Source organism: Hesperophylax consimilis, chromosome 21, assembly GCF_061612785.1.
Source record: "Hesperophylax consimilis isolate HC1 chromosome 21, BYU_Hcon_1.0, whole genome shotgun sequence".
Lineage (NCBI taxonomy): Eukaryota > Metazoa > Arthropoda > Insecta > Trichoptera > Limnephilidae > Hesperophylax > Hesperophylax consimilis.
Genome location: NC_142856.1, coordinates 6,135,972 through 6,152,008, shown reverse-complemented (window position 1 = coordinate 6,152,008; position 16,037 = coordinate 6,135,972). Strand labels below are relative to the sequence as shown.

At 37.1% G+C, this 16,037-nt stretch overlaps 1 protein-coding gene across 1 annotated transcript in view; it reads right to left on the bottom strand.

Annotated features, from left to right (window-relative positions):
• The window catches only part of LOC149413553 (uncharacterized), a 270,073-nt gene that overhangs the window by 243,514 nt on the left and 10,522 nt on the right, over positions 1–16,037 (bottom strand). The window lies entirely within an intron of this gene.

Genomic DNA, 16,037 nt, shown 5'->3' with positions numbered 1-16,037 from the left:
CTAGTTTTTAAATGCGGCAGTCATTTTCCGGCAAACTCTTATAAGTAATTATTTGGGAGGCGAGTTTGGCTACAGCCGCCCCGAAAATCATTTATTAGATAGCCAAAATCTCAGTCATAGGGTCACCCCAAGTGGTTTGCTGCGTTTGGTGATTTGGCAGGGGTGCTCGGGTTCATCGGGGGAGGTATGTTCAGGATGCGCCTGCCCGCCAGGGAGAGGCTGGTTTGGGGAAACCCTTTGACTTCTCCAACTGGTCAATTAAATTTTTTTTTTTCTTCTTAAATACGTGAAATTGCACGAAAAGCATATAATTCATTAGAACGTAAGGTGTGATGGAATGATTGCAAATAAAAAGATTTTATTCATTTGTTGATATCGGGTTTACTTATAGCATTAAGGCACAAAGGAACATAATTGTTATTTTTTGTAATATTTAATTATTGAAGACAATAAAGATAGCAGCCAATAAAGATATGCGTCAAGAAAATGAAGATGATGTAGGTCGAAATATGACACAGTTAAACACGCCCGAAGATGATAGGGTCGAATTAGCTAAGTGGTAGAGCAAAAACCCGGCAAGGCAGAGGTCCTGGGTTCAATTCCTAGATGCAACCGAATCTGTTTATTTTGAGAAACGCTAATAATTATTATTGCTACAAAATACTTCATACATATTTTTTTTTCCTTTTTAACAATTTTGGATTTACTGTACCATTATGTGTTTTAAATTTGTAATAAAAAATAACAAAAAATCATTACTAAAGTTTACTTGATTTGAGTCTAAAAATATGCTCCAAAATTACTGGACTGTTATAAAGTATTATGTAATTTGTATTCATAAAGGCAAGTAGTCTCTCCAACGAATTCCCAATTTCGAAAATATATTTCGAAGCATGACACCACTCGAAACTTTACTACTCTTTTACAGAACCAGAACGAGTAATTTCGTCTCACTCGAAAACTCGCCACCACAAGGACAATAAATTATTTTCTTAACTCATTCGGGAACGAGTAAACTTACAATGATATTGCAAATATATGTACTTTTTCCCCAAAATTACAGATGTAGATTGTAGATACTTTGTAACTCGTGAAAGATATATGTTCCAGCACAAAACTAAAAAAAGTACATCAAATCAAAGTCAGTAACATGTAACACAAGACGAATACCTCTAGCGGTCCAAACTAACAGAGTCAGTAACATGTAAAGACGAATGCCTCTAGCGGTCCAAACTAACAAAGTCAGTAACACGTAAAGACCAATGCCTCTAGCGGTCCAAACTAAAAAAGTCAGTAACATATAAAGACCAATGCTTCTAGCGGTTCAAACTAACAAAGTCAGTAACACGTAAAGACCAATGCCTCTAGCGGTCCAAACCATAAAAAAACTGTGTTAATTATTCACAGCGAAAAATGATTTTCATTTGTTAATTGTAATATTTAATTAATTATTTAATTAGTGTCCCGGAAAGACAAGGGTCCTGGGTTCGAGTCCTAGATGTGACCGTATGCTTTTCTGATTTTTCTGTTTCAGATTTTCGTTTAGAAATCGCTAATATTGTCTTCAATAATTAAATATTACAATTTGAGGTTTTACTCAATAAAGTTATAATTAAATAAAGTTAAAATTAATAATTACCACTGTGTCAATATTTAACTTTGCATTGTAACCAAGACCCTGTTCAATTTTGCATCAAACAGATTTCCCTTTATAATACATAATATCCTGGATGAACCACTCAACCAGCAAAGCAATCAGTAGTACTGGCAGATCACACCTACCTAATAGAATAACCAATTGAACGCACTCAAGGCCGGCGCAATTTAAAACCACACTGCATTTAGAGGTCGTGCGACTGACATTGGGATGTGCAAGTGCATGATGCATCTGTATGCAGATGGGATGCACAATAATGCTAAGTGGGGAGTTGATTAAAAAGCGTTCCGCGCGTCCGCTGAGTGTAATGTAAATATGCAATTAGACGGATGACAACGCTGGTGTTGGTTGATTGAAGGTCCGATGAATCTAAAAGTAGATAAATTAATGTTTTTACTATTGCGATTATATTTAATTTGATAATGTTTTTTATTATATTTATCTTTCAATACTGCTCAACAAATGTCGTTAGAGTGTGTATTTTTTTATTCGTAGGTTTTCAGCTCTCCTGAACGTTTCGTGTTTTTGAGTTGCATCCCTATGCTTCTCGGGTACAGAATTATAATGTATGTAATTTTAAGGTGTCTCCATAGGTGCCAGTAGTAGTACCACACGAGAGTGACAACTTTAGACGTTTGGGTCTAATACCAGAAAGTTTAAGAAGATAGCCGATGTTAGTTTACAGGCGAGCATCTACAGTAAGCGATCCTCCCGCTTCAGCATAACTTAGACTTAAGAGCATCCTACAGAACGGACGTGAGTCTAGTTAGATATTCATTGTAAATACGTCACGTTAAAAAAAAATCTCAGACGAAGTTAAGTATTATTAGAATCTCTCGATCATCTCAAGTGTATTGCAAATAAGAGAGGAAATTGACAGATTATTAGTGAAGATTATAGGATTAGTGACAGATTATAGGATTAGTGAAGCTGAAAGTATTTATAAAATACTAGTGGACCCCGCATTATATCTTGTACTAATGTTTTTCTCAGGCGCATACTTCGCGTAGACTTCTTCTGCCATTGTACACACTACTGGTACAAATAAGAATAAACTTTGAAATTTTCAGAGATATTAGTCGACTACTTTTCGAGTTTTGCGAACACAAACATATTAAGTCCGCCCAACTTTTGAATTTGGGAACCACCTTTGGGCTGATGCCCCAAAATACTTAATAAACCTGCTTGAATCTGTGCAAAGGAGAGCGATCCGTCTGATTGACAATCCGTTGTTAACAGACCGATGGCCTTCTCTAATGCATAGCCGCAATGTAGGCATGCTGTGTCTGTTCTACAGGTATTTCAATGGAGCCTGCTCCAAGGAGCTAGCAGCATTGATTCCTGATGCACCGGTGCACGTGCGCGAAACTCGACGGACACGAAGTGAACACCCGTTCACGGTTGACGTTGGCTTCATGAGAACGGGCCGTTTTTACGACTCGTTTTTGTGTAAGTCGGCTCGTATGTGGAACGAGCTACCGGCATCTGTTTTTCCTCCCTCCTATAATCCGAGCCTCTTCAAGGCCCGCATTAAAAAATCCCTTCCTACAGCCCCTACCTTATTCCGCCTCACAACGCCGCCCAACTGGGTGGTGACATAGTTCCCCTGTCTGTACACTTCACAGGCAGGGACACTCTTGTGAGGTGTCACATAAAAAAAATAAAAAAGCATGCTGAATATTTTGTATATTAAAATTCGTCTCGGGATCCATGCCTTTAAAAATAAATATCGTAATTTTTTTAACAATACTATTATATTTTTTGCTGACAAATTAAAGAGAAGACAATCGGATATTAATTAACCTTTCAAATGAACAAAGGAGAAAACTTGGGTATTAAAGGATATTTAAAACTTAGATATTAAAAATACCATATTTTTTAATGTGGATACCGCGCAATAGTCGCAACTACTTCCAATTGTACGGAGCTAGTGGGACTGTGGCGTCCACAAGTGGGTTATGGGTTAGACTGAAGGGAGTGGAGAGGGGAATGAGAATGGGAGAAGGCAGGTTGTGAAGTAACTGGCTATTTAGGTCTGACACTTTTTGTATGAAGCATTTTGTGCTGATTCTATAACGCAAAAAAGGGTTTTTAACATTTTTTCGGTCTATAATTTATCTATAGTTCGGTTTATAATGTGCTGATATTATTATAATGCAAATACTGCTAAAGCAATGTTTCGTTTCAGAATGGTGGTACTTAACCAGGGCAATACTGAGATTACCTATCACTCTGGAACGAGGTGTGAACATACTATAACGTCCCTGACTGTTGACTAATCTAGAAATCTTGCTGTAAGATGATGATAATGTGTCCCGTGTAATTACTACCAACAACAAATGCAATCAACTTCTACGAGGAACTAGGAACTACCGACTATAGTGAGAGGAACTATACGCTATATGAGAACAATCGTTATTTTAATAATGTATAAAGTTGTAGCAACGAGGTGGAAGATGTGGTGTGGGAAGGAGATACTGTATTGTTGGGAGTGGTGGTTCGTGGTCTTTTCAACTGAGGGTTCAGAAATTTAAGGTAAGATATATTTAATCAAAATGTACCTTACTGTTGTTGTAGCTGTATATTGGAGAAAACTCAACACAATATTGCATAACTAGGGACCGAAACTTTCGTAAAGGTAACAAAGGAATATAGCGTCTTATTCATCTTAAAAAGGGTTGAATTTTAAATACGAAAATATAAGTATAGATACTATAAAATCTGTTCATTTTACTAGTAGAGTTACAGATGCCACTAAGCAAACGGTAAGAGAAATGCAGGAAAAGTAAAATAAAAATGTATAAAAATTTACTACATACTACTATAGTATAATGTTAAATACCTAAAAATAACATTTAACTTGCATCCTTGTTGTGCCCAAAGACCGGCCGGAGGTTATGTGGCATCAATCATCAAGGTTCGCGGCGCACCAGGATAGTGTTAATTTGGCACAACTTTGCGATAACACCGTTTTGTGATGTTTTTATTTTTTGTAAAAAGCATTTTGTGCTGATTCTATAACGCACAAATTGGGAATACCGAGTTGCTCTTCGACCATTTCTTTGGTCGCGTGGATTTTAATGGCATACTGTTTATAATGTGCCGATATTATTATAGCACAAGTTTTTCTTAAATATATAAATTTTCTCATATTTTTAATGGGGGTTTACAGCACAAACGCACTTTAGAGAAAACCGCCACTGGTTGTTGGGATGAGATAGAACAGGGCTGGGCAAGCGGCAGCCCGCGGCCCTACGCGTATTTTTTTACACAATAATGTAACCGGTTGAGCAACGTTGTAAGGTGGGTTAAAGAAAGGGTTGAAGGGCGGGATTTGTTAATGCGGGTCTTGGAGAGGTTCGGATTATATGAAGGACGTAAAACAGAACCCAGTAGCTCGTTCCAAGCCAGCATCAACTGTGAACGGTGTTGAGTTTCGCGCACGTGCACAGGTGCACAGTTCTAACTGTTAACCATAGCTTCCCAATAGTTTTGTCATATATTGATCACAGTTCACAATAAAACTACACACTGATTCGCATACAACATTTGGGCCTCCTACATTTTACTTTTCAATTTGGAAGGCGGGTAAGGATACCGCTGCCCTGTGAAACATTTATCGGATAACCAACATCCCTGCGGTAGGTCACCTCAAATAATTCGCTATGTTTGGTGACTTCACAGGGGTTCATGGGGTGAGGTTTGTCTAGGTTTTGGCGGCGGACGCGTTTGCCCACCTGCTGCGTGGCGGGCAGAATCGGGAGAGACTGGGAGACCTTTTGACCTCTCTAGCCGGACACTCTTGACCCATCGCCTTGCACCGCAGTGATGGATTCTTACGTCCGTCACTCCTGGACACTTTGACCCCCAGATTCCTACCCTCCCCTCATACATTTTTATAAATCCCATAAAAAGACCCCACACACCATCCCCAAAGCCAACGTAGGCACTGAGGATTTTTTTCCCAGGGCCTTCGTGTGGAACTAACGTAAAGAAAAATAAAAATATGGAGTAAATATAAAAAAGACACTACGGTTTATAGTATCCTTAAAATTAAATAACAGTGTCCGTTTAGTTAAAACGATTACCCAGCCCTGGTTTAGATGGAAGGTGTTGGATGTGGAACGGGATGGAGTAGAGTGAAGACGCTCAACCGTAATGAGTTTTGTTTATATTTAATTATGGTTATAAGTCGTGTGGGAGTTTGGTGACTGAGTTAACATCGAGCTCCCAACTAAAACAAGCAACGTTATGAAAATATGACAGCAAAGAAGGAAACAAGAGTTGACGTAAAGTGTGGAGAGTAGGCGTATTTTCAAAAAAACTCTACCATGTACATAAATAATACTTTAGTGACACTTGTGGTTACTTTAGAGCCCCGGGCAAACCTGGAAACTGTACATTTTACATGGGCATAACGCAAATTTTACATAGAGAAAAAAAGAGTTCAGAAGAGTTATGAGAAATAAAACAAGGCCTGATCCATTTCATTATCCCCATCTGTCCCACAATAATACATATGGCCACAAGTGGTACAAGCAGATAAATGGGAAATCACGAACGGTATTTACAGAATAAATACCGTGAGCGAGATTGCAGCATTCGGTATGGGATTCGCCCGGGCTCATTAAAAAAGTCATAATCTGTGTTTCCTCCCCCCTAAAACATGGTCTCTTCAAGACCCATTGTTAGCTCCTTCCTCTCCTCAAAAAGAACCTCCACTATCGCTGTTTAGTATTGAAACAGTTTTGGATAATATCTACCATTTTTCCCATCATTTACCTACTGTCACACCTACTATCCATTTCCTTCCTTAAAAACAGCCATACCCAGACTTGAAAAAAAGAAAAAATTTTGTTGCATTGTAAATTGTCGCAAGTACAACATTCGAATTTGCGTCGTGTAGCAAGAAGGTGCAATCGTAGTGTCCTCGTTGTATTATTCACATGCTTTGTGCTAAATATCAAAATCATATTAAAGATTATCTCATTTCGGAGGAAATTTCACCCCGTGAACAGTGCAAGTTCGTCGAGCGCCCTATTGCCGGGATTCTTGGGAATTCAAGGTAGGCTGTTCCTTCGTTTCACTTTCCCGTGATTTTTCAAAACCAATTGAATGAGCTTTACATTGACGTATTTTTATTGTGGATTTGATTTACGGTTCATTTACTTGTAATAGAACACGTTACAATCGCTCATGGCCTAGAGCGATGACACCTAAATATTGGTAGCCATTGTTTGACTGGTTAAAGAACCCAAAAATATAAGTTTTCTGTTGTTTAATTATTTTAATTTTTTTTAGTATACCTTTGGGATAAGAAACTAATGAAGCCGGGTCTATGGACTATGCTTCTTCGTATTTTAAAAGACAATAAACAGCGGATAACCGCGAAGAAACCTAAACATCCTTTGTACTGGATTTACTAATAAACGAAAGCTCATATAAAAAAAGAATACACAAAATCGATTCCAAAAGCCACGTTGATTCACAAATACACGGAAAAATGAGTATTGCTAATTTATTAGGAATCTTTTCAAATTATTGGCAATCCGGTTAAAAGCGGGATTGGAGGCCTTTAACGAATGAATTAACAGGTTTCCTGATAAACTTTTAGTAAATTTTACATATATTATCACGATATGGGAACACGTGTTCCCATTTTTCTACGTGCACTAGTTTCCGTACACCATATATATAGGCTCCAGATTGCCTGTATACGCGCTAACCTCCTTCCCATCCTAACAAAACAATGCCACCTGGTGTACCGGTGGCAAAGGGATAGGAGCAATCCTGGCTGGAATGGTACATCCATATCGTTATCAAACATAGCAATGTACATACATAAAAAATGACGAAAATCATTGTCACTTCAAGTGAGTATGTACGTATCTGAAAATGGTTTTAGAAATACCAACCAAAATAGCTCATGATCCAAAATAAGTTTCGCAAAATTAGTCTCAAACCGTTAGCGTATTTTTAGAAGGTTTCGGGTCAGAGCCCTTGGCGTTTCACGTGAAAAGGTTACTACGAAATGATTAATGGTGGAGCTGTCACAACAAAGTTAAGACATCCTCGGAACATTAAAGATTTAGTGGTTAACGAGATATTTCGCGGGGAGGAATCTGAAAATGATCATAAATTAAAGTATGCCACTCAATGTGCTTTATTGACTGTAAAAATGAAGAGGAGAATAACTCACAACAATTACAGAATTGTACAGGATATAAAAAAGAAGGCTTACTTAAAACACAATACCACGTTTGATTAATAGGTATTTTTGTATACATAATATAATATATACCTACTCTTGTGCGATTGTTTTACTATAAGAGTGTTAATTTTGTAAAATAACTTGCATTCTAAATTACAAGCGACATTATGCCATTTTAAGAAAAGTTATTTTTTATAACATAATAAATATAAATCAAATTAAATAATGATATTATTAGGTTCCGCAAGCATTTTTAATTTATATTATTGTGACAGCTGTTTTCGCGTATACTTTGAAGTGAAAAATGTGGATGTCGTCTTTTTGTCAATTTATTTCAATTAAAAACAAACAAAAAATCTATCACACGTCGCCACTGGGCATACCCAAGCTGGTCATGTACTACGCTCTCCATCTCGTTCCAGCAACAGCGTACAGACGAGACAAAGCGAGTATCACGTGATCCGTTGCGACGCGTGACACAGTGGCGACGTATGATGGATTTGTTGTATTGAAAAAAAAATCATAGAAATTTAAAATGACATCTACATTTTTTACTCCAAATCTGCTCAGCAATCGGTAGTTAAAAACTTTCCGGTAAGTTTCTCATACAACCTATATAATACGACAAACCAGAAATTAGATTTTCACAATCATTTGCAGTAACGACGCTTTGCAGGCAGAAGTAAAGATCACGTCAATAAAGACAAAACATTCTTTCAAGAAGTAAAAGAATTCTCTGGTAACCGGCGCTCATTAGCAGAGAATAAAAAGAAACCTTGACTCTAATACTGTATGTGAATTTTTTTTAAAGATTCGAGAGTTTTTCTTATATTCGTAATTCCATTCTATAATTTGATAGCTACTTGAGAAATACGGCTTTTTTACATTCCGTCTCGCGCACATGACGCACAGTAACAAACAAACGAATTTTGGGAGATTTTGTACATCCTAAAATATTACTAAACGCTTGGTTGACGGCCTCCGTGGTAGAGGGAGAAGGCTCTCGATTAGAAATCTGGAGGTAGCAAGTTCACATCCCGGCATGCGCAAGTAAATTTTACTAGATTAATTTCTGTTATTTCACAATTCACTCAATTAAAATAATATATAGGATATTTGCGGATATTTGCAGAGTGGAAGATACTTTCAGTATCGCCCAGGTGCAAGACCACTATTCAGAATTGAAACGTTGCTTCAAATGGCTTTAGCCATGTTTGGTGACCAGATCAGAATAGAAAACATTCCTCTCCCCCATCTCCCTCCCCTCCATATCACCTTTAGCCTCACAACATACCCCAATTGGAGATGCCATAGTCTCACTGGATCTAGACGGTTGGGGGCAGTTGGGACTCTTGCGTGGTATTATATTATGAAAATATCGTTGAGTGCTCATTAAAAATCTTCAAAGGGAATTAATTTTTTGAAAATTTTACCAAAATGAAACCCCACCCTTTTGGAAAATGGGTATTTTAACACTATTTTACGACTGGGAATGTGAGAATGAGATTATTATCAAATCGTTTTTTTTTGTCAAGCACCTGATAAGAGTTTTACGAATAAAAAGCATAGGTTATCCCGTTTTGCAATTTCACTATAGATATGTATTTTTTGTCATTATAATTCTCTATCATTATTCCGGTAGGTTTAGGAGAAATTTCTATTCTCATAGAAAAGAACTTTCGGTAGAGTACCTGGCGGGAGTTATTTTGAAACTTCCAAAAGCTTTTTCTATGTATGAAAATTCTTTACTTTCATGCTAATCTCTCTTCAATAGGGAATAGTATCACGGTTTCAAAGAAATGTTTCCACCAAAGTGTGACTTTTGATGCTTACGAGTAAACCTTGGTCCTAAAAAATGGTCCTGAATGAAATTATCAAATAGACATTATAATTATTTTTTTTTTATATTTACTCCACACAGGAGGCCCTGAAGAAAATAATTTCCCTCAGGGACTATGTCATCTTTGGGGATGCTGTGTGGAGGGTCTATTTGTGGAGAGGAAGGAGTGAACATGGGTCTTGAAGAGTCCCATGTTGTAGGAGGGAGGAAACACAGAGGCCGGCAGTTCGTTCCACAGCCGAGCTGTTGAACTTAAGAACGAATCGTAGAAGCGACCCGTTCTCATGTGACAAGTGTCAACTGTGTACAAATGTTGGGCGCGCGTTTGGCGTGTATCCCGACTACGCACCGGTGCCGAAGGGATCAATGACGCTAGTTCCTCAGAGCATCTTCCATTGTAATACCGATAGAACAAGGACAGCATACCTACCTGACGCCTGTGCTCTAAAGATTGCAGTCCGTTTGTTAAGATTGGGGAATCTATCAAACGGACCGCCCGTTTCTGCACAGAGTCAAGGGTTTTTTTCAGGTATTTTGGGGCTCCAGACCAGAGATGGCTGCCGAATTCGACAGTAGGGCGCACTTGCGATTTGTACAGGGTGAGCAGTTGTGTACTATTAAAGTATCTGCGGGCCCTGTACAGTACGCCCAGCTTCTGAGAGGCCAACTTTACTCTGGCTTCGATGGAGCCCCCGTACCTGAGCTGGTCACTTATAGTTACACCAAGCATATCAATGGATATATACTACCAGAAAGAAATAATTATAATACCAGAAAGGAAGCATTCACGAATAGTAATAACTTATCGCAAATATTTTCTACCAAAATGATCCAAATTACGTAATTGAATAGAGAAGGCATCTATCGGCATATTCTGAATATTATGAAACAAATTGATTCGGTTGTCTGTATTGTGCGTTAGTTCTACGTGAAATCTTGTTCAATAAACTCATAATTACTATTAATTTAAGTGTTATTTTCAAAATTAGAACTGATTGTGAGAAGAATTGAGACAAATGATAAAGTAGGTACCTTCCTATAACATAATATTATTAACAGAAACAAATTTTGTCACAAAATATAATATTTATAAAGGAAGATTTGATAATGCGAAACCCGTGTTAGTAAAATATTGCAACCATGTTTATTATAAAATCACTCGAGGGAAGAGATTCAACATATTACATTTCTTTTTGAGACTTGTTAGACGTTTCGGAGCAAAAGATTCAACAGATAATTTTGGCAACGATTCTGATAAATTTCTCTTTGTTCTTCGTCAATCGGAAGGGATCCTTCACAATTTGAACACCTGCCCAATTCAAGTCACTAACACCCCTCCGACCTCCCCACATTACCAATAATTGTGGTATGTAGTATTTGTTGTTCTGAAGCATATGTTAATTTTATTGTTAACCCTTTCATCCTCAGGGTTAATTCGAGCATTACGAAATTAACACGAACTTTGTGATTTTTTTACCGTAGCGGTAGCGATATAGAAAGGCTATGTTTTTGTTTTCTTATAGCTTGCAGTCTTTTCTGTGTCGTTTATTTTTTCCGCTCGGCTGAAATCTTTATTCCCGCCACCGAAACGATAACAATTTTGACATCTGCTGATTGTGAGTTTCATCGATTTTCTTCCATGATTGATTACTTAATTTAAGGTGAGATATCATTATTTTGTAATCGAATTACAAATATTTAAACGCATAAAGATGTGTTCTATAGTAATAAAATCAGTTCGATGCACTGTTCACAGTCATTTGCCAGAATGTCGTAAATGAATTTATTACAATGTTCATTTCAATTAACACTGGTAGGAACGCACATATTTTCTACTTGTGTGGCGACTTTTTAAAGATTATTTTCCTTGATTATTTCTTTATTTCTGAATGAATTTTAGTTAAAATATTATTTGCTTCAAACGTTAGAGATTGTAAATGTGCATTCTGACATGAAACAGTAATTTGTATTACTTTTGTGTTATGTTTATTTTACCTTACTATTTATAAAGGTTCCATGATAAATCAACACATCGACAATTCAACACACTTTTAAAAAGTGATATAGTCATTAGAAAGGATGAAAAAAAAATCAAACCTAACCTACTTAACCCAGTTAATAAAGTCTTTGTTTCATTACTTTCCATGACTTTAAAGATGTGATGAATTATTATTTTGATGATTTATCCGGTCACCATTTAAAAAATACCCTCTGACGTCCAATGTTAAGCCAAATTAACGTAGAATAACTTTTTAAAAAATAACTTAACAAATTAAATACCAAAAAAATTCAAATTATTTTCTGAGGTCAAGCATTACATATTTTATATATGTGGAAACAATAATGCGGGTGTGAAAGGGTTAATTTGGAGTTTTATTTTGTCTGGATCTACCTTTTCTTGTGTATCCTTGGCACCTGCTCCTTTGAGACCCGTGCTGTCCAACGTATTGCAATATCGAATATCAAGAAAATTTAAATTTAATTCAAAACTGCAGGTATATACGGCCAACGTCAGAAGGAATGTGCACATATCTTGAGAAAAGTCGACTAGCATTACACTATTAACGTACAGCATTATTTATAATGTCTACCCAATTTAGACAAACTGATCATTGACACAGAATTAATCACGATAACTAGCCATTTTATATAATATCTTGGAAGACTTGGATAAAGTAATAAAACAAGTAGGAATATGTAAAGATTATAAAATTATATTTTAATTTGCCTTTAATTTATAAAGTTAGGTGAGGATAGGTTAGGTTAGGTTGGGTTATTATAGGTTAGGTTGGATCAGGATAGGTTAGTTTAGGTAAGTTAGGTTTGGTTATTATAGGTTAGGTTAGGTTGCGTTGGGTTAGGATGGGTTGGGTTATAATAGGTTAGGTTTGGTCATTATAGGTTAGGTTAGGTTTTTATAGGTTAGGTTGAGGTGATTTTTCACAAAAACGGCGCTCTACAAATTATCCAATTATTATTATTATTATTATTGTTAGGTTGGGTTGGGTTAGGATGGGTTGGGTTATTCTAGGTTAGGATAGGTATGGTTAGGTTTGGTCAGGTTATGTTAAGTTAGGTTATGTTAGGTTAGGTTGGGTTATTATAGGTTGGGTTGGGTTGGGTTGGGATGGGTTGGGTTATAATAGGTTAGGTTAGGGTTTTATAGGTTAGGTTAGGTTGGGTTGGATTAGGATGGGTTGGGTTATTCTAGGTTAGGTTAGGTATGGTTAGGTTTGGTCAGGTTATGTTAGGTTAGGTTGGGTTATTATAGGTTAGGTTAGGATAGGGGGGTGACAAGTCAGTTGGACCGTATTTATTACTTTGGCTAACTTTGACCCGATATTATGAATAATATCCGGAAAAAGTAATTAATTTATCACGTTGTCTAAACAATTTTGTTATTATATATAATGACCAGTCATTATGTATAATATCTATTCAATCACTATGACTGTAACATATATATATATATACGAGTATATCATATTTATATTGCAGGACTAACTTGCAAAATGGCCATGCCGGTAGGAATAACTTCGGATATGGGTTTATTATTAAACATCTACGAAGCTACGAGGTTAAACAGAAAACTTCGTTGCTGCTCGTGCTTTATATATTTATTTGTTTTGCATACTTCAATATTTAAACGATTCCCGATACTTCCTATTACTACACCACGATCGTTGTATATCTCGGTTTCAAATGTTTCTTGTGTCTTGTGGCACGCACTTCGTGTCTCATTCATTATTATAAGCAATAATTATTAGCCTGAAACGCAAATAGAAAAAATAAACGCCGCCGACGAGAATTGAACCTTTAAAATATGGAATATATTGCATTGCACTACCCCTGCATACATTTTGGAATAAATTCTTATTATTATTATTACTTTTAACCACAAGCATTTTTGCCACGTGAACAACACTAAATATTTTTGCCACGTGAACAACAGGACATATTTTTGAAATCAAAACATGTAAACCAAATAGGCTAACCAAGGTTTCGCATCTCAAATACCACAATAATTACAGGCGGTCATCTCATTGACCCAATAAAATACACTAAACATACCCAAACAAGCCAAACAATCAACCAGATGCTAGAAAAAGTTTGTCCAAGTGATGATTCAAAACCGTATAAGGACATGAAGATGAAATTAGATGAATGGAATGACTTAAGTTGAGCAAACGAAAGTTGTAAGTGCGAAATGGACACACGTCCATATACGAGTATATCATAAGATGGGATTTTATCCTTGACTTCAGCCGCGCACAGATGTTGGCTACAGAACATGGAATGCAACAAAGATTGCAAGAAATTAACATAATGTGTTCGATCGCGATCCCATAACACAACTTTGTGTTAGCATTGAGAGAAAAAGTGATAAAAGTCACTGTAAGCGATGAAAAAACTAACACATAAACCTTACCTACGCCAACGTAACCTATTTAACCTAGCTTTTGTTTCATCACTTTTCATGACTGTCACCGGTGTGGGCACGAAATGCACACCGAACCAGCATATTCGCAAGTGGAGCGCTGCGATCCGTCGATCGTCCGTTTTTCGAAGAACATAAAGGATTCGCAAAGCTGTTACGAGGAAGCTATAAGCCAAAATTGTGCATATTCTTAGTATGCCTTATATCAGGGGTTCCCAACCCCGTGCCCGCCACTATTGGACAGTGAAATAATAATGTTCATAAACGTTAATTAAAAATGTGAATTATTTTTATTTATTTGTTAGAGTTTTAATTTTTTGAGTGCCTAGGTTTATTAGATACGTTCGTATATTTGCGATATTGTATGTATGAGTGGTTCCTTTGCTGACAGTACTTGTCGCAACCTATCTGGCGGCGAGCCAGACTGCACTCTTCACGCTAGCCTTGAACGGAGAGTTTTATTTGCACATCACTCCTTGTACACGCAGAAAATCCGAAGTGAACGAACACCACGAACTGAGCCAATATACGCCGAAGGCGCCAAAACACATGGCACATGACTCTGCCAGCTCTGTCTATCAGTGAAAGCAATAGGCATGGCCCCGACAGTAGTCACGTGCTCGTACCGTCCCGATCGTTTCGGCGATCATCGGCTCACTTCGGGTTTTCAGCGTGTACAAGGAGTGATGTGCAAATAGCATTACCCGCCTGGAACCGCGTTGTTGTCATTTTGATTGCGATTGTTGCCCCGAGTTTGTCGATTAAAAATAGGTGGTGCCCGCCACCCTACCGATATTTAAGAATGTGCTCTAGAGTACAAACAGGTTGGGAACCCCTGCCTTATATCGTCACGAATACAGGTAATAGGCATTCAAATCGCTCGATTTCAAGCACAAAAGTGGTTTTTATTTATTTTGTAATCAATTTTATAAGAAAGCAAAAAAGTTAATCAAGAAAAACTGTCACAGATAATCTTAGCTATAAGATTGTATTTTTTTAAGTTGTTTCTTTCATGCGTTCATATATTTCTGTTGAATTTTTTTTTTAAGTAGTTTACATTTATATGTTTTATGGATAATTAAATTTTTTATTTGTATTCTACTCAAGGGAAATTATAGGAAAATTAATCGAAAATAGTGATTTAGCATTACACATTTTAGAAATACGATTTTTCTGTTTTAGATTGAGTCAGCCCAATAATTGAAATAAGTTCTCCCTTGTCCCTTTGAATGTTTCCATTTTTTAGACAGGTTCTGCGAATTCAGCTTTTCGGTTAGGACGTTAGGTCATCGCTACATATCTGCTGTGGTTTTCCTGACGGCCTCTTTAATGAGGACGGGTGGTTTCATTCGTGGTTTAGCCGAACTTCACATTTAACATCCGTTCCGACATTTTAAACTAAGCATATTATGTTAAAAATTCCGAACCGTTAATCCTAATGCTGGATCCAGACGCTCAGGCAAACCCATCTGGCGTACCTATACAGGTGACTTGTACAGGACAACTGAACGTATGCAGCCGGCATTAGCGGTATTACTAGGTTTGGCGCAATCAAATAATAGGATCAAGAACGTGGAACATTTAAAACAAAAAAAAATCCGCACGGGAGGCTCCAACAGAAATTATTTTTCCTTTTAGGATGCTGTGTGTTGGGAAGTAAGAGCTTCATAGATGCACGCACAGATGGCAGTGCATAGAGCTTGGTGGAAGTCCGCAAGATGGAGCCAGTGGCCAGTAGTCGCCAGGGCCAGTGGGAAGGCTCCCAGAGAAACTTACTGTTTAAGATTCCAATTAGCTAGCTATAAGTTAGGTCGACTACCGAGTCACCATTATAATACGAGGAGTATTAATTAAATCCCTGATTAATCTAAAAGAACCATTTATTATTATT